This window comes from Apis cerana, linkage group LG2 (genome assembly GCF_029169275.1).
Source record: "Apis cerana isolate GH-2021 linkage group LG2, AcerK_1.0, whole genome shotgun sequence".
Classification (NCBI taxonomy): domain Eukaryota; kingdom Metazoa; phylum Arthropoda; class Insecta; order Hymenoptera; family Apidae; genus Apis; species Apis cerana.
The window spans coordinates 2,679,972-2,707,067 of NC_083853.1; the positions used below are offsets into that span (position 1 = coordinate 2,679,972).

The following is a 27,096-nucleotide window of genomic DNA, read 5'->3' on the forward strand; positions in this document are numbered from 1 at the left end:
TTCTTCCATCGTTGTTAAGCTGACATTATTTATATATAACGCAAAGTTTATAGATAAGTTTTTAAATGCGCTAGAAATATGTTAAAAATATAGGAATAAATTGTATTATGGCTGATAAAAATAAAATTTTTCAACTTTTGCTCGATTTTACGTCATTCGAAGAAGAATCGACAATACTATCAATAATTTTAGTCTTTAAATTGTCTCTAAAGTTATCAGAAGCCGCGTCTTTTGTCCTTTGAGAGGAAAACGATCATTTCTTCAATCGACAGACAACTTCTATGTCAGAAAGGAAAAAAAGGAAAAGATCTTCTGAGCAAAATAAAAATCCAATATTGAAGAAAACAATATATAACATTATCTAATACAATCTTTCAAAGAAGACAACAAACAAAGTTTCTTAATAAACACGCAAAATTTATATTATCTCATTTATATAAGACAGAGCAAATAATCATTTCATATAAATAGAATAAAATGCATTGAAATTGCTTGTTTGTTATAAAATTGAATAAAAAAGTCACTCTAATTTCTCTATTCATTATTCTTAATTTTTTAGTTTAAAAAACAACCATATAAATACATATATATACATAGATTAAAAATAGTTATACATATATATGTGAAATATATCAACCAACAAATTATTTTTTATAAAAGCTTTTAACATTTTTAAAATTTCTGCAATTATATACTTCAATTATGCACATATATATATATATATAATTCAGAAATTATTAAATTTACTGCAAAAATCTTTATGTAACAATCTCACAGTTTTTCATTATTAAATGAAAATTGCTTTTTTATACTAAATAACATCAAACCAAGAGATATAAATTGAAATTTTAAAAATCGAAATATTTCATCAAACTAAACATCCTCTCTCTGTCCAAATTTTTAAACTGTCCTATTTGAAAAATTAATATTTAAATAAGAATCTTCGAACATAATATACGAAATCTTGTTATGGAAAAAAATATTAATTGCACATCGTTATTATAGACGTAAGCATTTCACATTTCCTCCTGGAGGTAGTTTTCATACGAGCAAGCATTGCTTCATGCTTGGTATGCCATACAATCTCGAAGAGGAAGGCGACAATTAAGGCACTGCGCCTTCTGCCTGCCTGTTTCGCTGCTACGAATGTTTACCGCGTCCCCAATTAACGGCGTTACACCTTTTGAAAGGTGCATCTATTGTACCGTACACGCATGTGACACAGGAAGAACACGAGTGTGCACGATGATAGTCGATGGGTGGGTGGGTAAGGAGGAAAAAAAAAAAAAAAACAATGGATGAAGACGAGCCGCGGTTCCAGGCATAATCTGTGTATGCGTGTGTGTGTGTGTGGACGCAGCCCAACCCTTGCTTTACGAACCGAAGCACACCTGCTAAATAGTCTGAATGCAATCTCGATGACCAACCCGTGTGCAGAAATTCGCAGCTGCGCCTGCGGATGAATTCCAGTTTTTGCTGGTTGGAGTCGATAGACAGGTTAAATTACATTTCCATTCTGTCGACGGGGACGACTCTATTTCGCTTTTGATTCTCTCCATTCTCCTTTTCTCTTCCCCCTCTCCCCCCTTTTTCTTCCTTTTTTATTTATTATATGTTACAAATCGCATTACGAAGTGACGCGTTTTCTATCGTCGACTTACGATCATCGTGTTTCCCATGGAATAGATAATTTATTCTGTTTGCGAAAATACAATGGCGAGATGTATTTCATATTCGATGAATCCCGTGTTACGGAGATTGGTGTCTACCGTAGAACCGCAGGCGGACTGATATTGAAATAGAATCACGCCCTCGACAGATCGGACTACCTTCCATCTCAACGATCTTGCACGCTTCAAGGTAGCGTAGTGGTACATATTACGTACCTCAACCACCATCATTCTTCTATCCGTTATCGTATATTTTCATCGATGCGCACCTGTGTGCGAGGTTTTTTTTATCCAAGTTTTGCGTAATGCAGGGATGTTTGTAGAAACGGGATGATGAAAATTTGCATATTTTTTAGAATATGTTACTTTGAGAGATATTTTATGTACTAATTAATTTAAAAATCAATAAATTTGGAAAATATTTTATAATTTTCCGCATCTTTTTTGTCTTCTTCGTTAACGTTTTTATAAATATACATTGATAAATAAACATATGTAATAGTTTCACGCATAAAAAATCATTTTAAAAAAATAAATATATATACTACGTAAGTTATATTCAGTCTAACATAACTTGACTTAATTGTGATAATGTAATTATTCATTTAACTAAAAAAATAATGAGTGCAAATCTTGTGAAATAATAATAATAATAATAAATCAGGAACAGTTGCAAAAAAAATCAAAAGTAATTAACTATATTCATCAATTGTTTTTGATACAAATGAACGTGATATTTATATCGTTTCGTATCGTGTGTTCGATAATACGGTATGTAGAGGACACAAATGAGGTATTCGCTTGCACTTTCACTTTCACAAACATTATAATATTTACAAAGATTTTCCATTTTAACGATGCAACAACTGTTTGGCAAGGGTTTAACTCCGGGCATCCACAGTTATTTACATAGACGTATAGTGGAAACACTTTGGTGGGGCGACTTGTAAATTGTAGAAAGCCCGCCAGTTCTGAGTAATTTAAATCAGAGGATACGTGTATTACCATCGATACTGCGCAGATGTGCACCGAGATATGCATTCATTTGCGGTGGAAGCTCGTGGTCGCAGCAAATCCTCGTTCAATTTGCGATGTTACAGATGAAGATCTTCTGTTACCCTTACCCCCATATTGCTACCATCCTCGACCCCCTTCTCCCCTCTCCCTCCCCTTCCTCTTCCGCCTATTATCTACAACCTTTCCAATCCTTCGCCTCGCTTCATTCTCCCGGCCGCGTGAGAAAACGCATCGAAGGTAATACGTGACACGTGATTTCGAATCGGTTCTAGCGCCAAGAATGCAATTCGATCAAGAGTTACAAGAGGGAGCATTGTCATGGCCGAGGATACAATTTCGAAAGTTTTAACTTGTTACGTCCAACTGGGAATATAGACGGTTAATTTTTAAATTTAAATTAGAAATTAAAATCCTTTATATATATAATTGTATATATATAATTCTTTATAATTGCTTATACTTTCTTTCGTGAGAATTACTATTTTGCCAAAAAAAGTTTCATTGATATCTTAAAATTTTTCGAACTCGGTTTTACGATATTCAATAATCGGAATATTAAAAAATTTTTTTTTTTAAGTTAGGGAATTTCAATCTCAAATAGTTTTTACATATCTTTCTTACGTCGAAGCGTTTAAGAGTCGATTAAATTTTTATAGTACCTGTTTTGCCAGAACATTACAGAGCGAACGACGACGATAATAATGTAACAAATCTTTCGCAATCAAGACAACGTTAGCATTATACAGAGCAAAAAATTCTAACGTTATATTTAAGGCCACCAACAAAGTAACCGCGAGATTCACGTGAAATTTATACATATACGATGCATATAAATGTAAAATATATAATATAATATTTATATCATAAAAATTAAAAATAATATTATCTTCTAATTCTATTATCCTAATATTAATATCCTAATATTATTATTCTAATATATACAAAAAATTTTCTATTAAAATAGGCACAGATTTATCTATATCTTTATAAATAAAACTACTAAATAAAAAAAATTTGAAAAATTTTAAAATTTTTTATTACACTCGAAATAAATATGCCAGTTAAGCAACAGTTAAAATTACATTGAAATCATATCCCCGGATATCAATCACGGGACGCGCAATTTCTCAAGGTAACACCTTCCCCCGCCCATCACGATCGATAATTTGCGAAACGAAACCGGTACGGAGTACCCGAGTTTACCTATATCCACGGTATCGAAGAGGCGATAACTTTTTTTTTGTCACAAGCCGCAGACGCATGTACACTTGTTGAACACGCGAAATCGGACGGCGATCACGAGGGCCGATAATAATTTTTATCGTCACTGTCGCGGCTAAATTTGTTTGCTCGGCTGGCGTGGATGATGATCGCTGGTAGTGTGATCATCGGGGTAACCGAATGCCGCGCGTGGAAAGTCTTATGGCAGCCCCGGGGAGAGATGTATGCATAACGTGAGCGTGTATGTCACGGCCAGTCACGACCGCAGACACGGCCTCATCTTTCTCTCCGTGCATCTCTTTTCTTCTCTGATTCACCAACGTTCGGATCCGCGAGATGGCTCCCCTTCCTCCTCCCTTTCTTCCTCCCTCTTGGTCAGTTTCGGTCAGCATCCTGCACACGGCGAATCCTGTATACGCACATATACGAACAGTTTAAAGTGTTAAGTTACACGTGCCGGACCCCTTGATAACCTTTATGGCGGGTGAAAAGGGTTTTTGCTCCTTATACGGCCAATGTACATCTGTGGATAAGCTTTGCCTGACTTTTTAACCCTCGCCTCTGAACTGATACATCGTTTTATGAAGGTTATTAGGAGCATGGTTGTTTTATTGAATGAAAGAGAAAATGAAGGAAAGAGTTTTTTTTTAGAGTGGAAGAGATCGACGAATTGTACGTTTTCGATTGGTATTTTGAAATAATGCGTGATTTATGGTTCTTTTTGTTTGTGGAGCTTCAGATGGAAAATTGTTGAGAAGGTTTTATCTACTTTTATCGTAACTAAGTTATTGTAACTATATATGTAAAATAAATATACGTTATTTTGAAATTAATAATTTATCTATTTTCCATTATAAATGTTACACGAATGAAAATGATGCTAGTAAAAATCATATATCAAATAAATAGTAATTAATTTAGAACAATATAATTACATTTGTGTAACTAAAATTATTTATGTACATAATATAATAAAATAGATTAGAATAAATACGTAAAATTAGAAAGGGATTATAGTAATGCCGGATTATTATTATTTTAATTCTATTATATGCTGTGCTAATGTTACAAATATATTTAATATTTATTCGATAACTAATTAAATACTTAACAAATGTATTATATATAAATGAATAAATGTAACAAACGATTTCTATTATTAATAATTTATCTAAAAAGAATTTGATTTTAGCCTGATGCGATAGAAAAAAATAATACTAAAAGACGATTATGATAAATATAATAATATCCATTAATAAAAATATATATATATATATAATACAAAATATAATATAATGAATAATATAAACATAGTCAAATAAAGATTACGATTATTTTCTGAAAATGATACATGGATTATTAAAATTTTATCTTATAGTTATAAATATTATTTATATTTAAAATGTATTAATTGATTATTTTGTATTTCAAAGATTTTACCTAAATCCATAAAACTATTTAAGATATTTAATCAATATTAATATGAACCTATAACTGTGAAATTAATTGTGTTCATATGTTCATAATGTTCATAATATGATGGTATAATCCAGACATATCTTATTCGTACGAGCATATGAGTTTAAGGTGTTACGTTACACGTGCCAGAGTCCGTTTATCGTAGATAAAATGTTTTGGCGTTGCTGCTGTTTGCCATGATGAATGTTCCCGGAGCTACAACTCATTATTTACACATGTGATATGCCCACACAACAACTCTGAATTCATTTCTTTCAAAATGGTACAGGTTGTATACAAATTAATTTTATATTCTCATAAAATTTCATAAGTATATTACACGAACATCTTATACCGATTTGTTTGTTTTTGTTTATTAAAAAGAAAATAAAGCATTCCTATTATTTTTTCTTTTTATTACCAGTAAATATTATTAAAATTTGTAAATATATTATTAAAGTTTATTTATGAAATAAAGTGAAATTTCAATATTAAATTTTTAATTTATTTCTTTCTGATATATATATCTAAATTTCATAAATTTTTTACATTAATTTAATAATAATGCTTCAATAAATAAACATCCGATGATGTAATATTTAACAATTTTAAAGTTTAAAAAGAATTAGTCCACTCTGTTTATTATTATCTATTATACTAAAAAATCAATTAAATTAAAAAATACAAATATTTTCTTTAAAAAAATTCTTTACTTTCTACAAAAATTTATGTATATAGAGTATAGAGTATATATAATTATTTATAGAAACGTTTATGTAATAAATTCTCAAAATTATATCCAGATACAAAAAAACAAAAAGAAATTTCTAGCTAATTTTATAATCAGCCAAATTTCCCTCTAAGATAACGTTCAATTCTTTTCGCGATCTAGCCTTATTTCAGGCGTGTTAACGTATGACTGAATAGGGAGGCGAAGTTCCCAAACGATTGATTTCAAATTCGAGCTTCGACTCTGCGATTTCGAAAATGGCAAGATGACCAGAGCGACGAGACGAGCTCGATTTGTACGATGAATTACTATCGAGTATATACCATACTTACGAAGGCGTAAGGGAGCACGCACCCATCTCAGGTGTTAAGTTACCCCTGCTGGGTATCCCGGCTCGGTTGCTGTATCGCAGATAAAAGACCCGTTTTAACGTGGCTGCCGCGGAGATCCTCGACGCGTAAACGTGCGTAACGGCTCGATGAGATATACGCCGACCGTTAAACGCGCACACGATATCCAAATAAAATCAGAGGTGAGCCTATCCGAAATAAATATTAGGTAGACGATCGTTGGGGATAAGAGAGGCACGAAGGAGAGGCGGGCTGAGTGTGAGAGGGCTTCAGGTCGTGGCCGCGGGAGATACAAATGATATCAGCTCGAAAACCTGCTCGGAGCCACCTTGCCTCCTGGATAGATATACGCGATTCGTGCCTCCTTTTGATTCGTCGGTGCCCGTTGGTGCAAAACAGATTGCTTTGAAATTTTTTTTTTGGAAAAATCTCGGGAAAATATTGGTGATCGATGATCGATTCCCAACGCTTCGACTAATTTTCGCGTATTGTTTGTGTATATGGAAATGAGGAAATGATTCTTTGAAATTTTTTATGGATCGAATTCTCTCTCTTTCTGTTGACAAGCTTAGTTGCGAGATGGATAAATAATGTTGCCGAGGAAACTTTAAATTCTGAATGTTTGATTGTCAAGAAAGAGTGGATTTGTTTAATCGTTTTGTTTAAGTTGTTTTTGAGAGAAACTTTTTTTTCCATATTTTTGTATATTTAATTAAACTAAGATGGAATATCTCTTTTCATTTAAAATGAAAATAACAAGTGGAAAAACGAATAATTAATTCGAATGGAAATGAGAAATATATTTGTTGGAGAAACAATAATGTAAATTCCTAAATATTATAAATATTTAAGGAAAAATAAATTATTTTTAAACGATTTAATTATTAAATATTAGTCAACGTGACCTATCATATCTATCTACTTCTAATCTTTTCAAATCCTTAAAACTTGATATTTTCTATATATTTCCTTTATTAAAAATAAATTTATATTAATCATTCCATTTATAATTCTGACATTACTCTCTAAGTTATAAAAATTCTAATCGCTTATTTTATTTCTAATATTTAATATTCTTTCTAAGAAAAAACATTCTATTCTCGTTAAAAAAGAAAAGAAAAGAAAAGAAAAGAAAAAGCCAATTCCAATTTGTTTTTCTGACACTGTATCAAAAATATTACGTTAATAAAACGAACAAATACCTATGATTAAATTTAATGTGGCCGATGTTATCGTATCCTGTCCACCCGTCATTACGTATCAAAAATGTAATTGAAGTAATTTAAACGTCGTCAAGTATCATTAAACCGGCACGTATCCTCGCCACTATCATTGATGAGCATCATTAACTTGGTAACCCATATGTTCAATTAGCACATGAAACGTTAATTACGACTGATGGAGGATGGACCACTTTAACGACTCTAATTAATAATTCTGCAGCACACAGGTTGTACACGATTGTTTATATACGTGCGAGTGCTCGGTTAAATCCAAAGTGTCCGGGTTCCTCTGAAGCGTGCATAAGCTCGGACCCCACGCTGGCCTGGCATCAACATTTTTTACCCCGTCCCAGGGAATAGGTACGGCGCTCCAGTAATGATGGATTCGAACCAGCGTTCATTTTGTTCGATCAAACTGTTCATCTTCGATCGATTCTCGATATTTATCGAAATCGAGGAGAAAATAAAACTACAAAATATCCTCTCTCTTATATTGTCATATTATTTGCTTGTTTACTTTGCTTTAATTCGTCGATTTTAAAGAGTTGCGAAATTATTTAAATTGATTTAAATTGAGAAATAATTAAGAACGCAAATTAATAAGTATGCAAATTTCATATACTTTTTGATGTAAGTATAATTTTTTTAGTTTTTATACAAGTATAAATATATATCGATGATATTTAAGAAACAAATAAAATCTCTGTTTAAACCTAATTTTTTTAATCATGCTCATAAGAATAGGTGATACGTTTTGAACATTTCCAATATATTTACAATTTATTCGTATTAAAGAATAAGAAATATAAAAAAATTTGCAAATGATTAGTTCGTTCTTAACTGTCAGTTTCAAACGATATACAATAAATGAAAATAATTTATGGTTAGAAAAATGAAGTTTAAATAGATTTGTTTCATTTTAGTAATTAAGAAAAAATAAAATTTCAATAATTAATTTTAATCATACAAAAAATATATCTTCATATATAATTACGAAAAGAAAGAAAAACGACGGGTTGCCTGATCATCACGAAAAACAAATCGATGTCGAAGAAATGTTGAAAAAAACAACGCTTCGGCTGAATTGTTAACACAGCTCGATAATGGTTTTTTCATCGAATCTGATTTCAGGCTTGAGAGCGTTAAAACCAAAGTTTATCGATCTCGTTACGACGAAAAAGGTGGTACGTGTGCCGGGTGTAATGTACACGATATACCTTTCGGTCGTGATCGTGTGATGGTACGTGCACACAGAGGGAGGTTATACACCAGAGATCGATGTAACAGAAGAGTATATACCTAGCGGCAAGTAGATATATACCTGCAGCCTCCAAATACACTTTATGAAATTCCATTTTATGGTATCTTGTCGGGTGCCGGGGCCTTCGATTTGGTGCTAAGAACTTGAAGCAACAGGTGTGACGCTCTAGCCTTTGCCGCCGTTGCCCCCAGAAGCTCAGGTAATACGTACGTTGTCGAGGCAAATCATTTTAAGAAATCTTTTATTCACCTTGCTCCCTCCGATGTATAGCTCGGCTGTGTATCTATTGTACGTATGATATCCCGTGCAATGATCGTATTTATATATAACAGGGGCGTGTATAGAATTTCAAATCAATGAGGGAATATCTTCTAAAGAATCCATGATCACGAGTATGTAAATTAATATATTACGGAAAATTATTACGCGAAATACTGACGGTTTAAAGATTCTTGAATCGATGATATTTAATTTAATTGTAATTTATTTCTAGTGCGTAATTATTTCCCCAATTCAATCTATCGATTTGAAATAATTATCTTGAAAATACAATTTAACATTTGAAGTATTTTTTTGTCTGTTTTCGATACTGTGTACGATACGTAATTATTATATTAGAGTCAATGGTTTTATCGAATAAAATATCGAATAAAATATCGAATACGATGGAGATGAGTGGAGTTTGATATTGTTTGGATATGCGCGATGCCATGGAGCCATCGCTATTAGCCACGTCTTGGATCTTTTAAGCGGCGGGCAAACCACTCACGCGGCGCAGCGGACCGCGAAATCGACGCTCACATATGAACTGGGAACGGGAGAGTTTCCTCTTCTTCTCTTTTGCTTCTTTATCCCACGTGGAAACGAAAGAAGAACGAAAGGATCGTGCAGTCTTTCCGTGACCTTTTCTGCGCCTTTTCACCATCCTCTGTGTGTCTTTCTAAACGCAAATCTTTCTTTTGTTCTTGCTTTCCGTCATGCAATTGGTTTTTTTTTCCATTAATAATGCGTACACTTTTATATTTTCCTATTTATCATGCTTATTATTATTTTTATCATTTCTTTCCAAAAAAAATATCACAGCATTTTTAAGTAATTTATGGAAAATTTCAATCCTACTTGAATTGCTTCTCGACATTTCAAATAAATTATTTAATTTTATCGGTATCTACATCTATATAAAAATGATTAATGAAGCAAAATTAAAAATTGAGTTTGATGACGAAACGAATATCGATTGATAATTAGATAAGATTTACTTTGTTTTTTTAATAATCTTTCAATTATTATTAATATACAAAAAATATATTGTTGTTAGACAGAAAAATGTTTTTATTAAAAAATCTGTATATAAGTAGTTGGTAGATTAGATATGACAACACAGGGAACATCCCAGTATAGTTGAAGAGGTGAAAAATTCATTGGGGGAGAAATTTTATCTGATCGCAACACGCCACAGTACTCGTGACACCCTTCTGGGGTTGTTTCGAACAAATTGCTTTCCCTCGGACCAATATGATTAATTAACATGGAAACTAAATCGATATAGAGGCGTATATCGTGAAAGTAATCCAAGAAGGAACGTCGAAATTGAACATTCGTTTAATTTCCTTCATTCAAAGATCATCACGTGGAAAAAAATTATTGATATTTAATTATTGATATTGATTTTAAATAATATTCCTTACTTGATAATCTGTGATATTATTCTGTAATCTACGTAATACCACTAATTTATAATAATATCTATACCTAATTAATATTTTATTTTATTTTATTTAAATTAAATATAGTTGATATTTAATTTATATTTTATATTATTGATCGGTATAATGATTGTAATATTTTTTCCGAATTTTTATTGATATCTATATTATTGTCATTATTTGTTATTTTTAATGTCAGATATATATCTAAAATTATTATATAAAATTTTTTGTTTTAAACATTATAGTTTTTCATATATTATATTCCAGTTAAAATATTATCTTAGTTTATCATCTATTTATATAAAGATTTATGTTTTATTTGATAAATTAATAAATACGAAGCTATTTTTATCCGTTTTTTAATTTACCTACAATCGAAAAAATAAATCGTAATTTTCCTTTCATTTTCAATTCATTTCAATCTCAATATTATACAAAATTAAAATACATATATATTTCATAGTACATATTTATTCAACAAAGATAACCGACTTAAGAATTTTTCCTATTTATCCCATTCATTTCTTACAATAATAACAACATAAAAGTCTAGATTTTAGAAAAAATAAAAACTCTAAATGTTTCCATTCTTACTTTAAAAAAATGATCTTATCATAGCAAACACTTGCAAACATATAAACAATATCATCCGAAATAATCGAACGTTTATCCTGCTTAAGATTAACGAAAAATTTACCATAATTATTGAACGAATCGATCCCATTATGTAAAAAAAAAAAAAAAAGAAGAAATATCCACACGAAAGGACGAGCTTGTGATCGAAGAGAAGCAGCCCCGTACCAAAGACACGTATGCGAACGTTTCGTTCGAGAAAGGTAGGGGAAGATAGATTTATGCTGGATCGCCAGGCACCGCCGTGTTCGTGTCACCCCTGCAGGGAAGGGTGACTAAGAAGAAGGGGTGGAAAGCGAGCTCGGGGGAGGGAGACAAAGGGAGGGAGTTTTAATGTATGCCTACCGAGAGAGGCTATAAAAATCAATACCTCAAATTACCAGGCAGTACTTAATTTTCTTGGAGCAACCAAGCCCCGGCACGCTGCCTCCTCTGTGACTCTCCCTCCCCCCCTTTTCCACTACCTCCGCCACCCTCTTCCTCCTCCTCCTCCTCCTCCCCCTCTTTTCGCGAAACTCCGTTCCGTCGGCGGCGGATCGACCAACGAGACGGATTTCCCTGCATTCACGTGCATTTTACTTCCAGCAGGTCCTGCAATTACGCGACGCGGAAGTATTTTTAAATTTTAAAGGGGAGAATGCGGTATTAAAAATGCAGCAACGACGACAAGGGAAGGGAAGAAGAGCCACTCGCTCACTCACTCACTCATTCACTCATTCACTCCCTTTCTCTCTCTCTCTCTCTCTCTCTCTCTCTCTCTCTCTCTCGAACTTCTCCTTCTCCTTCTCTTTTATTCTTCTTCTTCTTTTTTTTTCTTTTCTCTTTCTTTCGTATCCACTCTTCTACCTATCCTCGTCTTAATCATTAAACCACAGGGTAGGGGGGGAGGAGGAAGAAGGAGGAGGAAGAGGGCAGGCCAGAGACGGATCTGAATTACTTACAAATAAGTGCCGATCTCGGATGTTCTTAAACTCGTATTGAAAGCCGGAGAGTTATCGGGGATACGAAGTGGAGAGTGCTCTCGTGGCTTATTGAATTACAGAAATTAAAGTTCATTTGCGCCGGAGGAATGATATAACTTTTGATACTCGTTGGGAACCGATTCATGTATAAACCACCTGAAAACGTTTCCCGTACTTTCTATATAACCAGCCCATCGCTGCTCGCCTTCGATCGATAGAATCTTGGTCGTAATTCACCACCACCTCCTCCCCCTCCCCCTCGTGGATAGAAAATTTTGGTGAAATGACGGTGTACGCCAATAAGAGAAGGGGGGAGGAAAGAAGAAAAGAGAAAAAAATGTAAATTAAAGTACAAAGGGCAGCGTGTATCGCGATTGGCCATCGTTTAACCGTGTGTACAGAGATCGGATATACGACACGCGACACGTACGTCGCGTGATTTAACAGTGTAATGCTAATTAATTACCCTGGCGGAAAAGAAAATGGGATCTCGTAGTAGGCCTCGACCCTCGAGCGATTACGACTCAACTCCAGCGGAAGGGTTGGAACCCTTGATTTTATTGTCCGCCCACCACTCTCCCCCTTTAACCACTCTACCCGCCCGTCGCTCCCCACCTCCTCCCTCTCCTCGAGTCGTCGTGGCCTCTCGTCGTTTCTTTTTCTCTTTCCTTTCCCTTTCGTCGAGTGTTACCAGTTGTTACCCGCCGCTAGAAAAGTTTCTTCGTATATTCGGTTATGTCTCCTCGTGTGTGTGCGTATATACTCGCGCCAGTATGTATGTATGTGTGCGTTCGCTGATCGACTGACCCGCGCAACACTGACCAGAAGAAGAAAGAGAGTGTTCCCGTGAGCTGTGGAGGTCAAGGCATCAGTCCACTTGAAAGTTAATGCCAAGTTACCTTCTTTTAGTCGAGCTGTTTAATCTTTATACATGTTTATGTATATCATTGTTCGTATAATGGAAGTTAATTGGACGTGGAGATCCATGATATAAACGAATATTATAATTGTATTATGATTGATTAATCATTTGTTTTATGGGAATATATTACGTTATTTAGCAATAACTAGGTATAAAATCATTGAGAAATGTAATAATTTGTATATTATTGCATCGAAATGTAAAAAGATGAATTAAAGTAATAAATAGTTTTACAATTGAACGAGAATCGTTAAGAAAAAAATATTAAACAAGAACTTGGACGTTTATAACTGTGATATAAAAAAAGAAAAGAATTCACAAATGCTAATCATTAATAGGTTAATAAACTTATGTTCAAAATTGTAACTGTTCTTCTGTATTCTCATCTCTTCTATTAACAATTATTAGAAATTAACAATAATCTTGATATAATATATTATCATTTAATTACTAATGACTTTTCTTTATCGAATATTATTATAAAATTCTCACGAATACTTTTAATCCCAAATAATAAAATATCAATATTAAATATTAAATTATTTTATTAATAATTCTTCTAAATTGTAATTTAAAATCGAAATATCGTTTATATTACTCGATAACTTTCTTAGATCATAGATAAATTTCGAATCATTTATATTCAATTATCTCTATAATCTCCGAAGAAAGAAAATGAAAACAAAACTTCCTTATCTTCTTTATCAATTATTTGCATACCTTAAAGATTATTTGCGTTATGCACAATACAAACACTTCTTTTACCCGCACGGTCAACGCGCGTTTAAATGCACGTGTCCCGATAACAGAGGGTCCTCTGTTGCGCAACGAGTCGAAAAGCAAACGGATGAGTAATACATACAAGCCGTGGTCCTACACCGTGAACTGACCACCGCTAGATTGTGCTGGTCATGGTTGTTTCGACTCTTCTCCCTCACACTCTCTCCTTCTTTGCTATCGTACCTTTTTTCTCTTATTTTATCACGACCTTCTCTGTCTTTCTCTCTCTCTCTCTCTCTCTCTCTCTCTCTCTCTCTCTCTCTTTCCCTGACAGAGTGTAATCCCCGTTGTCCCCCCTCCTTTCAAAGAACGGTCCTTCCTTTCGTGGATCGAAAAAGGAGAAAAGAAAGACAGATAGGGAGAAAGAGATAGCGAGTGAGGGGTCAAGGGAGAGGGTGGACGACCCGAGAAAAGAGGGAAAACGAGAACGAAGTCCGAGAGGGAAAGTTGCGAGGGTGGGTGATAAATTGATAGTGGACGTGCGCCACGCGCCCCTACCCCAGGCCAACAGACCGACAGACCAGTAGACCGAATGACACCCTCACCCCGATCAACTGCCCCCGACTGTTGATACTCTTCCTCGACTGGAATTAAATGATCAACGCGGTCATTCAGTCACGTAAGTTATCGCGTCGTTACACAACCGTCGTATGCATTTGATGGGGAGCACCAGATTCGATGAATCCGTGAATTATATTCTTCTGCTCGTTAAAGAGTACGTGATCTCGCCACTTGAATAGAATTAGACACGTTTGTTGATTTGAATTTTTCTTTCTCTCGTTCATAGCACGAACGTATAATATACTTGTATATAAAATAGAAGAAGATTATAACTTATTTCGTCGAATTGTTATGTGATCTGACTTTTTGAAAACTTTGATTAATTTGTGTGTAATAAATTAAAAATAATTAATTAATTAACGAGCATTTCTTCCTGTGTAATGCTAGGTGCAATATTGGCAATACAATCATAAAAATAGATATATCAATTGAACGAAAGTTCCACATACACAATATGAGATTATATAATATCGTGTATATGTGAAAAAAAAAAAGAATAGTCTCTTTGTACTATCACATAATCATATGATCTGTTCAAGAGGAACACTTTGACATTAGTTAAAAAGATTAAATGCTCAAGTTCTGGATATTTGATTTTTGTGAATTTAACTTGAAAAAAAAGAGAAATGAATGTAAAGGATTGATCAAAGAACAAATTTCTTTCAGCAATTTATCTGATTATATTGAGATTCCATTTTCAAAGAGATGAATAGAAATGACTGGTACATGTATATGTATTATGATTACGAAGAATGTAGATCATTATTTGACGTATATACGTCATACACGAGATTTTTGCAATGATCCAGATATAATTGAGATTCTATTATACAATAAATTGAACAAGATATACGTAATTTTTTCTTGAATATTTATAAGAATTTTTTAAAAATCTATAGCTAACAAATTTCATTACTGGTTAAAATATTAAGAATCATTAACAATTTTCGATAAAAGTGTCAGAAAACGAATTGCGTTACACCTAAAAGTGACGAAAGCTGAAGTTTATAAGAGGAAAGGATGAGGTTGAACGAGACCAGAGAGAGAGAGAGAGAGAGAGAGAAAGTGGTTGGCAAATCTGAAACCCAAGTTTCTGACCTTCTTCGACTTATTTGCATAATGTATCCCCGAATAAACGTTTCATAAGAAAATCATTATGTCTAAACATGTTTCACAAAACCATATGCAAAGAAATATATTGTGTGTATTTTCATTAATTGCGATTTAATGAACATTCAAATTACAAATTTGAAATTGAACGATATGTTCCCCTTAACAAAGAAACTACAATTATTAGAAAATAGAATCAAATAATCGTTAATAAATTATCCCTAACTAATTCTATTATTAACTAATTATTGTCATCCATTTTTTCTTTTAAAGTTAAATATTAAATATTCAACATTATTTAAAATTCTCCTATTTTTTTTCAATCCTTTCGATTGAAAAAATCGATACATATATATTTTATTTAATTATAAAAACAAATATTAAATCATTTTTAAACAATCATTTTACAAACAAAGATCAATTACTGATTTTTAATTTCACCAAACAAGATTACACAGGATTTCATACGATCCTATACACAATCAACGATTAGTTTTACTTCTAGGGAAAGACTAATTAATCTCAAATAATTACATAATTTAAATAAATTTCAACCACGTATTTCACTTTTCTCCCAATCTGCTTCCCCCTCCCCCCTCTTCTTTCCTCAAAAGGAAAAGGAATACGGATTAAAAAGGAATAAATACACAGAGGCAAAATATTGGACTTACCCGCCGCCAACTAGTAACCAGAGACTGGTCGGTGAAATGTCGGATGCGACCTCCGTTTTAATCAGTACGAATCCGAGTTATTAAAATTCCTGCAGAATTTTCGCGGTTGAATAGAACGGGCGCAGTCGAGGAGCGGCGCGAAGGCCAGGAAACAGCAATGTCTGAAAGAAAAAGAAGTTCATTCATTCCAGTGGACGAAATATATATATATATATATATACATATAAAGTGAAAGATTGACCGCGTCGAACAAGAATATCGGGAAACTAAAAAAGAAAAAAGAAAAAAAACGTTAATTTATTCAATAGTGAAGGAGCATGAAGACACGAGAAGAAGAGTACTGCACCCTAAGAGACGAGGCCGTGAAACGAGGAAGAACAGAGAGTGGAACACCGACTCGAGGAAGGCCGACTGAGCAAGGACTTTCGTTAGGGTCTCGAGCAGGGGGGCGGAGAGGGTGGTGGTGGTGGTTTCAACCGAGGAAAGAGAGGATACCGATGATGAAGGGGGTGAAGGGACTTTGGAGTCAAACGAAAGCCTCCGGCAGTTTTTCCACCGGTTCTCCAACTCTTGAGTTTCTCGCAAGTTTTTTCTTTCTGATTTTTCTAATTAATTATCGGTATTGATTGGTTCTCGATTTGACTGCGGAACGCCTTTGGCTACAGAGAGAGGAGATGGAAATGACCGCATAGAATAACCGTAAAAGAGAGGAGAAGCCAAGCGAATTAACTGTCCATAATTTGCCCGGGAGTCGTGATTAAAGAGTAGCTTTACACCGAAAAGCCAACCGAACGATTTTTTTCGATATCTATTCTTTATCTTATCCTCTTCCATCTCTTTGTGAAAAGAGGACTACCTCACTTTTTTGTGTGAAAGCCAAAGCCTTTCGCGACTTGCACGATTATTCTATTTCCTTATTGTGATCAATACACGTCAATTCTATGAAATGTAGAAATTTATAAACTATAATAATTTATAAACTAGTTATGTACAATATTCATGTACGTGCTCTGCTTACAGATACAATTTCGAAATGTTTACACAGAGTAATCAATTACGTTAGAATTCGTAAGAAGCGATTGTCGTGTACATACTGAAATTCTCGTTGTTTCCTTTTAAATTAATTCAAGAAGTTAAAAGTTCCTTGACATGTTGCGAAAAAGAAGATAGATTACCTTCGAATGACTTCGAACCGAGAATGAATTGGAAAAATTGCAACAATTAGAAACAAACATACCATTATTCCTTAAATATTCTATTAATATTATCCACCTATGCTTTTCGATTACGAAATTCGTATCTACGAAAAAACGGGACCAAAGAATCTAGGATGACAGTATTCTACCGCCACGCAAGAACGGTGTTAGTTAAAACGCAACAATCTATTCCAAAAGTAGAAAACAATTATCCTCGAAGCTCTCCGTTTCATCACTCCCGTACCCGGGACAATGGGAAATAAAGCAAAATCCAGTGCAACCGGGGCTGTCCGCAGAACCGACGATTAACCATTCACGACTTTTTCCTCAAATCCATCTAGCCGCGAGTGCCTGTGCAAGTTTCTCGGAAGGTGGTCAGTACGTTGTAAGACGGAGGATTGATTGCCTCCGAGGTTTCACGATGAAGCAGCGAGGAAGAAAGAGAGAGAGAGAGAGAGAGAGAGAGAGAGAGAGAGAGGATCGAAGAAGGACGAGTTGAAGCGGGAGAGACGAAAGAGAAGGAAGCGGACGAGAGAAGGAGACGGAGGTAAAACGACGAAAGGGGGTGAGTCAAGGGTGAACCGTAAGGGCTGAGAATGCGGCCAAAGTACGTGAGCGGGGTGGGATGACTTGTGGTTGTGTGTCGCAAGATAGGGTTGCTATATACCACGTGCTCTGTCCCGCGTCCGTCGGTCCGTTTCTCGTCCGTTCCTAACCACTTCTCTCCTATCCTCTTCCTTGAAGGTCCTTTCCAAGACTGCCCTAGAGGAGAGGATGGACGAGGCGGTGGTCGAGGGTGGATTGCGGGGGGAGTGGAGGACCACTGCCGGGATGTTCTTGCACTTCGAACCGTTTAGTTGTGTGTGCACTACTCGGTGCCCGGTGAAATTGTGTATGAACCCGCACGTGGCTTCACCTACGGTGTCGCGGACAAGTGGACCCTGTGTGCGCCAAGAACCAAATGCTAGCCAAGGAATTACGTACTATCGCACGTACCTCGCCATTTATTTCGAATAAGAGCGTCAATCTCGATCTATCCAGGTGGCACCACTGTTGTTTCGAACGCGACTTGGCTCCTCGTTACACACTGTGTGTTGCATGTGTGTGTTACGCGCGCGTGTGTGGAATCGCGAAATTTTGTTTCGATCTAATAAAGCTTCGCGTGCCGACTTATGTAAATGGAATGGTTTGAAGCGTGCGCCGCTCCATGATCGAATGATTTAAGAGGATTCATGCTCGTGAAACCATTCTATATGGTATCGGACGTGCAGTAAATCGGTATTAAAAACAAATTTCGAAACTTTTCGTTTCCACTATCTCGAAATAAAGAGATTCTCTGGAATAGTTTCATATATTATGTAATTGATAAACGAAATAAGCGAAAATTAAAGTATTTATCGTGATCTTAATTATCGAATTCGAGGAAAAGTAGCATACATATATTTTGCAAAGTGAGTTCAGGTACACAATCGTATAATTTGTATATCTTCGTCGGCGAGAGAAATAAGTAGAGATAGAAAACTGTTTCTGTGCATAATAAGATTCTCGCATGGGCTCGTGAACGAATGGAAGTTCACTTTACAGGATGACACCCGTTAAATGCCGTAGCTCGCTATAGGGACCCATCGGACAAGGCATGTAAGGAACTTGGATATACACGTACAAGGGCTTTGAGAACGTGTGTGCGAGCACACCCGTACGCATACCACTTTGCGCGAAATCTCACGACAAATACACACATGTGAGAAGCACAATAATTACTATAGGTAGTAAGGGGGAGGGTACCCCGCGGGGTGGGTTGGCCAGCAATCGATATATACACACACGCATAGGGGACACGCGTACACACACATAGAGGTGGCGGTGTGAACACACGCGGGAGGCGAGTGCGCACACCGTTACACGGTTTACATAAGTGAAGTTCCTTGGCCACCACCCTCAGTCACCACCTCTTATATACTCCCCTCCCCCTTCCAGTCAAAGCCCTCTCTCTATCCTCCCACGCTACCCTGGCCCTCTTCCTCCTGCTTTCTGCCCAAGCGTTTCTAATTTGCATTCCCCTCCGTTTGCACTCCTCACTCTTCTCTCGCTCCCTCCTCCACTTTCTCTCCTTCCATCCTTCTCTCTCTCCTTATCTCTCTCTTCTCTTCCTCCCTCTAGCGCCACTCTCTCTTTCTTTCTCTCTCCCTCTCTCTCTCTTTCTTGCTGGATCCCCCGTTTCAACCACCTCCGCCTTCTTCTCATCCTACACCTTCAAGCCATCCACCCAACAACCCCGTTGTCCGTCTTGCGAGGTTTCACGCACACGCGTGTCTTTCGTCCGTGTAGCACGCATACGATGGGGAAGAGGGAGGGTGAGGGGGCGAGACAAAGAGACCACCCTTAACTTGGGGCCAGGGAGTAAGACGGCCACGGAGTGTGGGGGGGATAAGGAGGACGGGGGATCGGTCCAGGGCTGCTGCAGTTAGGTTAGGGCTTGCCTGTACCTTCTTAATACCTTTCGTCGGGCTGGCTTGTATACCTATACGCTTTGGATCTTGATCGTTAAAGGTAGCGGGGCGGCGATCTGTCTCTTATATAACTTCCACGGACACCCTTGATCTGTTCTAATCATATTTTCCGTTGGAAAGATGTTTTTACCCACGGGACACAGGGGTTTTGATTAGTCTGCGGGAAACGAAGATTGTATCGATAATTCTATACCGTATAATTCTATACGATGCGTGATGCGTCCCAAATTTGATTCGATCGCGAAACGTTACGCTTTGTAATTTTCATTCCAATTAGAATGGCCAAGTTTCATTCGGAACTCGTTTCGAATTTACAACGTTTGTTTCTCCCTTCCTTCTTCTTCTTCTTCTTCTTCTTCCTCTTCTTTTTTTTTATTTCATGCCAAGTCGTTCGTATTACGAATGTATTAGCCGGCAAGTTTAGTGGCAAAAGTTTGCTCTCACCGAGAAGACTCTGTTCTACTATATATAGCGAATTCGATCTTTTTCTTCAACTCAAGATTTATGCTCGATATAAATTAGACAAGTCGGTAATTCGAATTATCGCGAAACAACTTGTTAAAATTTTTTCAAATCGAACTGTTGCTCCCGACGTATTTTGTTGACATTGCGATTTATGCTTGTGAGAAATATTTAAAAATTGAACGAACGAATCGAGCATAGAAATAAAATTACCGAAAAAAATTTTCCTTGAAGAAGAAATCTATAATCCTATTAACAAGATCAATAATTGACGCGTGTCCAAATGGAAAAAGGAAAAAAGAGAAAGGAGGAACCGGCCACGAAGAAAATCTCTATCTAATTAAAGCAACCGATACGAGCGAACCAACATCGACCGAAACTACGAAGCCTTGGACGGGAACAATGGTAGCAATGGAGATAAAGAAGGGTCGTGGTGGGCATAATTCCAAAGTGTGTTAAGAGATCCGACTGACTGACGTATCTGTCAGGGATGGATGGCAGTAAGGGTTACGAGCATCACTCATCAGTAGCGGCCATATTGCCTCTGCCTGTACCCCCAACCCTTCGCGAGGAGCGCGAGCCCTGATAATTCCCCGACCCCCTTCTATCTCCCTTTCTTTTCTCTCCTTCCCGCCTTCGCTCGCCTGCTCACCCTTGGTGCCTTAGTCTTACCGGTTTCTTCTCCTTTTCTCCCTTCTTCTTCCAGCAACGCTTCTTCTTCTTATTTAAACCCCCAGCGCGCGGTGCCCGGGCTGCTTAATGAGAACCTCCACCTCCTCGTACCACCACCACCACCACCATCGCCGCCACCACCGCCGCCGCCGCCTCTACCACTCTCGTTCCCCCCCTGGTCGCCTGCCCGTTCTCCACCACCCTCCCCCGGTCTCAACCAGTAACGTGGGGTTCACCCAACTCCCAGCGTCGAGCTATGACCCCTACACGCGGCCATCCAGCCACACACGCGAGACACATTTTAAGACTTTTAATATTGATTACACGCCGGCGAGATGAACGCCTTTTGTCTTGGCAACAATGATGATCAACACGCGCCTCGGATCTTCCGGCTCGCCCTTCCTCGAGGCGTTAAGGAGAGAGTGTCCGAGACGTCGGCCCGCAAAAAGGTGGATGGACGGTGGATCGAAAGATTCAATGATTAAATGTTTCTTTTTTTTTTTAACTAGGTTATTGTTTCTTTTATTCTCATCGTTGTCCCGTGGAATCGTTATTGCGTTCAACTAACGTATTTCTTCGTCCAAAATATATTTGTTAACTTCGAGTCGAGTATTATGATTCATCGAGATTCTTATAATTATATTGAATTGTAATTATATTGAATTGTTCTTATTTTATTATTGGTATGAAGCGAAAAAGGGAGGTGTGATGGAGATAGAGCTGTTTCGATTTATACATAAGTTTAAATCATTTCTTATTTAATAAATAAGCTTCAAACATTTCTTTTGTTGACATCTATTGCATTTGTTTTAGCATCTTGATTGTTCAAAAGTATATAATTAATATCTTGTATGTGATAAGGGATTAAAGAATTCTTGTTGTATTTTTGTATTCGTTTTATGATTAAATAAAATTCATGAAGAATATTTATCCTGTCATTTATAAATATTGTTATAATGACTTGTTTATTTCAATGATGCAGCTACTAAGGATCAAAAAATTATGTGATAAATTAAAAGAATTAAATCTTTTGTTTTGTCATTTAAACAGTTTTTTCATTTAAAATACTGTATGATTATAAATTAGACAAAAAAGTAAGATTCTCCAAGTAGTACAAATCAATCATTCACATTCCATGTCGGATAAAAATTTACTTGATACAAAATAATAGAAAATATAATCTTAACAAATGATCATCAAAAAGGTTTTTTCAGAAATTGTAAAGTATTATATTTCTATTAATTGCAAATCTATTAAGAATCAAGTTTTAACGTCATATCAAATTGTAATATTTGTCAATGGTGACCTGATTACCATGTACTGCAGGGTGACGCATATTTAAAAGAAACACGATCGTTGACTTTCGGGTTTCGTGATCAATACAATCCCCTGTACCTTAAATTTGACTTAGGAGGGGTTATTACCGTTTCGTGTGTAGTTAACCAAATCAGAGTTCCAATCTGATTTGTATGTCCTGGTCATTGATTACATTCGGACGAATTAGGTCACATGTAAATGAAACTCATAAATCTTTCGTTTCCCTTCCTTGACTATTTTCGTATTGTTTGTACGCAATTAATGATGAACACAGCAGAAATTATTTATCTTCAACGTTGAGTTGAAATTATTAAAAATAGTTAATACGTCATAAATGACCGAAATTTATATATGATTTATACAAATCGATTAAGCGATCTTATTTTAAAGATTCTTTTAAAAAAATTTTGTATTAAATTCGTATTAAATAATTAAAATTTTTCTCTTCGAATTGTTTCCTTACTTTTTAAGATTGTTCGATAGAAAGTACGAAAGCAGGAACGGAAGGAATATCAATTTCTAAAACTTCGACACAAGTCTATAGATATAAGAATCACGAAGAATATCTTTCTCTGTCCACCTACTTGCATAGTACAATACATCTAGGACATATTTACGACTGTTTTCTCTGTTGGCAATTGATCAGCGGTCTAACGGTTCATTCTATAGTGTATTAATAAATAAGTGACGTTTTTCCTTGACGACATGAGATCTATATATATTCGTACATATGTGTCATACGAACATCGTGATAATAATTGAGTACAATTGAGTACAATTTAGATACAAAATTGATAATGTCAAAATAGTATAGAATACCAGAAGTAGATCTTGTTAATAAATTATTGCATCACATTGTGAATATTAAATAGCCAACAATTGAGCTTCGTATATTCATATATAATGATCAATTATTTTCTATCTAATGTTTAATTTTACGTAATGCTATAATGAATTAACAATTAATTAATCGTATACTTTCGTATGCCATGTATAAATTACAAGTATATATGTACGTTACATCTCAGGATCGATTTAAATAAAGCAGAATTTCAAAAATAGATGCAACTTTCAAAGACGAATCAATTACCATATTAGACATAATGGTAAACAAGAAACCTTCTCGAGCTACTCCTGGTTGCATAAAGATGACTTGGAGAATGGTCTGGGACGAAGATCGGTCTAGAGCTGATCTATGAATCGATTATCAGATCGAGAGAAAAAAAAGGGGGAGGAGGGAAAGGAATCCTGTAAGGTTTGTCGGTAACGAGCTCGTTGATAGGATCAACTTGCCGAAAACTTCCAACTTCAAACTATGGGCGTACGCGTGACACGAGAAGAACCGTGCCATTTATCGTATTAAAATCTACACACAACGGTATCACTCCTGTCTGCATTCACATCTCTAATCGCGGTATCAAGGCATTCCCCCCCTCTTCCCGCCCTTCTTCCTTCGGCGAGCCATCGGTTTGCATGTATACATACATTCGCAGGCTATTACGGAACTGGCATTTGTATTTCTTTGTGCCGGGAAAAGCGAATAATAGCGGGGACGTGGATTAAGACTGTACGGATAAGATCGTTTCAAGGATCCACTCGAGAGCCGGGGACCATTGTCCCGATCGAAACGATCTACTAACCGATCGTCTCCTCCGGCTCTCTCTCGTCAACCCTCTCCCTCGTTTCCTCTCTCACTCTCACCGTGAGTCCCACCCTTTCTCTCTGTTCCTCCAGCCACCCACTCCTCCTCCTCCTCCACCTCTCTTTCACTCTCTTTCTCTGGAACAGGAACGACTACTACTACAGCGCGGCGCGTATCCCTCTGCCTCATGGTCTCATCTCAGCCGTGCAGTCACGTCTTCGGGAGAGAGAGAAGAAGGACGACGAAGAAAGACGGGGAGAATCTCGGCCGAGGTGAGGAAGGAGAGGCGGCGAAAGTTTAAAGTACGGGAAGAAAGAGAGAAAAGAAGATAGAGGGATAGGCAGAGGGATAGTGGACGGGAGTGGCAAGGGGGGAGGGGAGAGGGGGTGGAGAGAAGGGGAGAGGGAGAGAGAAACGTAAGGAAGCGAGGCGATGGATAAAGAAGGAGAGCCGGTACTCTGCCGGTGGGTCGTTATTTTTGTGCCTGCTTCGTCTTTAATTTCTCCCCTCCTTTTGCGCCACGGCGCGGACGCCGCGACGCCGAGCAGAGGAGCCGTGGCTGGTTGGTGTGCGGTTGTCTTAGTTCGTATGCATATCTCAGTGCCTCACATATTGATTCAGGGCGTCATTACGCGTCTTAGCTCGGCCCACTCCCACCACCGTCTAAACCACCCTCCTCCACCTCCTCCTCCCCCTCCCCTCTTTCTCCACCTCCTGATCCTCATCCACCTACTCCACCTTCGCCTCTTCCTCCTTCTTCACCACCAGTCCTCCTGTGGCTCTCCTTCGTCGACACAACCACCCACCTACCCTTACTCCACAACCTTTACTACCCGCAACTGGAAGAATCTTCTTGCAGACCGCTTCTTCCCTCTCTCTCTCTCTCTCTTTCATTTACACTTAACGACACGCAACTTTCTTTCTTTCTTTCTTTCTTTCTTTCTTTCTTTCTTTCTTTCTCTCGTATATTCCATATATTCTTTCTTCTTCTTCTACTCGATCTTTTAATTTCCATCTTTTCAGTATATGCGTAGTATACCACCAGTATAAGTGTTACCACGTGTTGTGAGAAAGACGACATTTGAGTCGTTTAAAATCGATATATAGTCAATTAATGTTTCGTATTATTTGATTTTGATCAATTTTTCATACATGGTAAACGATTTAATTTCCTATTTGTTGTTGTTTTTATTTCTTATGACAAGTATAAAATTGTTATTATGAATTATATTTTGATATTAGATTATCATTGACGAGTTTAGATTTTAGATTTTTAGATTACGAACTATTATATTGTCTCAAATTTTTCTTTTGTTTATTTCTTTCCATTTCCATTTCCTTGCAAATTTCACAATTCTATTTTTGTATCCGTGATTTCGCTATTTGCGATTAATGATCGAATGATTTTAGATTTTATTCGAAAAACAAAATTAAATATTTTAAGGATAGAAAGAAGTAATAATCAGAAAGAAGAAATGTGGAATAGATTTCTTTTTAATCTTTCTTATTTGAACACATGGAAAATATACTAACGTAAACGAATATATTTGTCAAATCAATTCTTTTTTTTTTTTCATTAAAGTTAAATAAAGTCAAATAATTTTAAGATAATATAATATAAATATATGATATGTGATTAGAACGAAGGATTATTTTTAAAAATATAACTGTATAGTTCTTCGAAACAAAGAAAAAAGAAAAGAAATATCGAGAAATTGTAGCACGCTTTTAATACGCAAGAACGATGATGAGAAGGTGAAATAGACTTCTCGATAAAGGATCGAGAGCTTTGAAATTAAAGAATAAAAGAAAAACTTACATTTTTATGATGCGGATCAGAGATTCTCTTCTATTTCAAGACCTTCGTAGCTGACCACCGTTGTACGATTGAGAAATGAAAATCTCAGAGCGCCTTCACGGACTTTGCCGAAGTAGTTCGAACCTGTAGCTAATCAGACCACTGTCCTCACAGTTTTACTTCCACTACTACTTTCGATGTATGATTTTTGATAACAAATAATTACATATTGTATTTGCATATGTAGTAAATAAATAAGAAACACATTTAATGTTTTAATGAATATAATTAAATTTGAAATTAGTTGAAGTTATATTGCATTATTACTACAATAATTATATTAAATAATAATAATTACTATAAACTAAGCAAATTTTTATAAATTATCAAATTCTGTTGTTTGTGATAAATATTAATTAATTAATCTTCTATTATTTTTAATCACGAATAATTTCCATATGGCATATCGAAACAATAAATTATAAAATTTCTAATTCATGTTTTTTTATTGATTATTTTATTAAAAGAATATAATTTTTTATTTCTCAATCTGATCATTATTTTATAATGACATATTTTTTGAATGAAAATGAATCATTCTTTAAATTATTATTTCAATATATTAATATATAATAAAGATTATATATTAACATATTATACATATCGTGTACTGTTATAATCATTCGTACTTTTAATATGCCTATGGAGCCATCTACCAGAAGTTACCTTAATGAAAAAATATTAAAGAACCACGATTAATTTAAAAAATTTTTAACGAAGCTGTTTATTTTCATTATTGTTTTTATAAATAAATATATAAATAGATTCGTTTAAAATATATGTATTGTTTTTGTATTATTTTATAGTATAATATATTTTTATTTTTAAATATATAATAAAATGAAATATTATAATAAAAAAGAAAATTATAGTTGTAATATATAAGAAAGATTAAAAATTAAATATATTGGCATAGACGAAATACAGAATAAACCTAACCTTCAATGCATTTTTTGTCTTGAGGATATTAGAATCCGCTTATCATTTTAATATCATTCTCAACGTTACCGATTTCACTCAGAATAAGATTACAACGTTAATAATGATCGGAATTGAAATTAAATTTTAATATAACGTAACAAATAAGAAATTGAATAAAATATTTTGTTATGGAATATGTTATAGGCATATATGAAGCACTGCTTTTTACACATGATTATA

The 27,096-nt window shown here is 35.5% G+C and overlaps 1 long non-coding RNA gene across 2 annotated transcripts in view; it reads right to left on the minus strand.

Annotated features, from left to right (window-relative positions):
• The window catches only part of LOC133665750 (uncharacterized), a 90,447-nt gene extending 64,311 nt beyond the window's left edge, over positions 1 to 26,136 (minus strand). For both annotated transcript variants that reach the window (XR_009828997.1, XR_009828996.1), the window contains exons 1-2: positions 25,897 to 26,136; positions 16,279 to 16,439 (exon numbers count right to left, since the gene is read on the minus strand). This is a non-coding gene — a long non-coding RNA (uncharacterized LOC133665750). The remainder of the gene's footprint in view (positions 1 to 16,278; positions 16,440 to 25,896) is intronic.
• Positions 26,137 to 27,096: the final 960 nt, after the last annotated feature.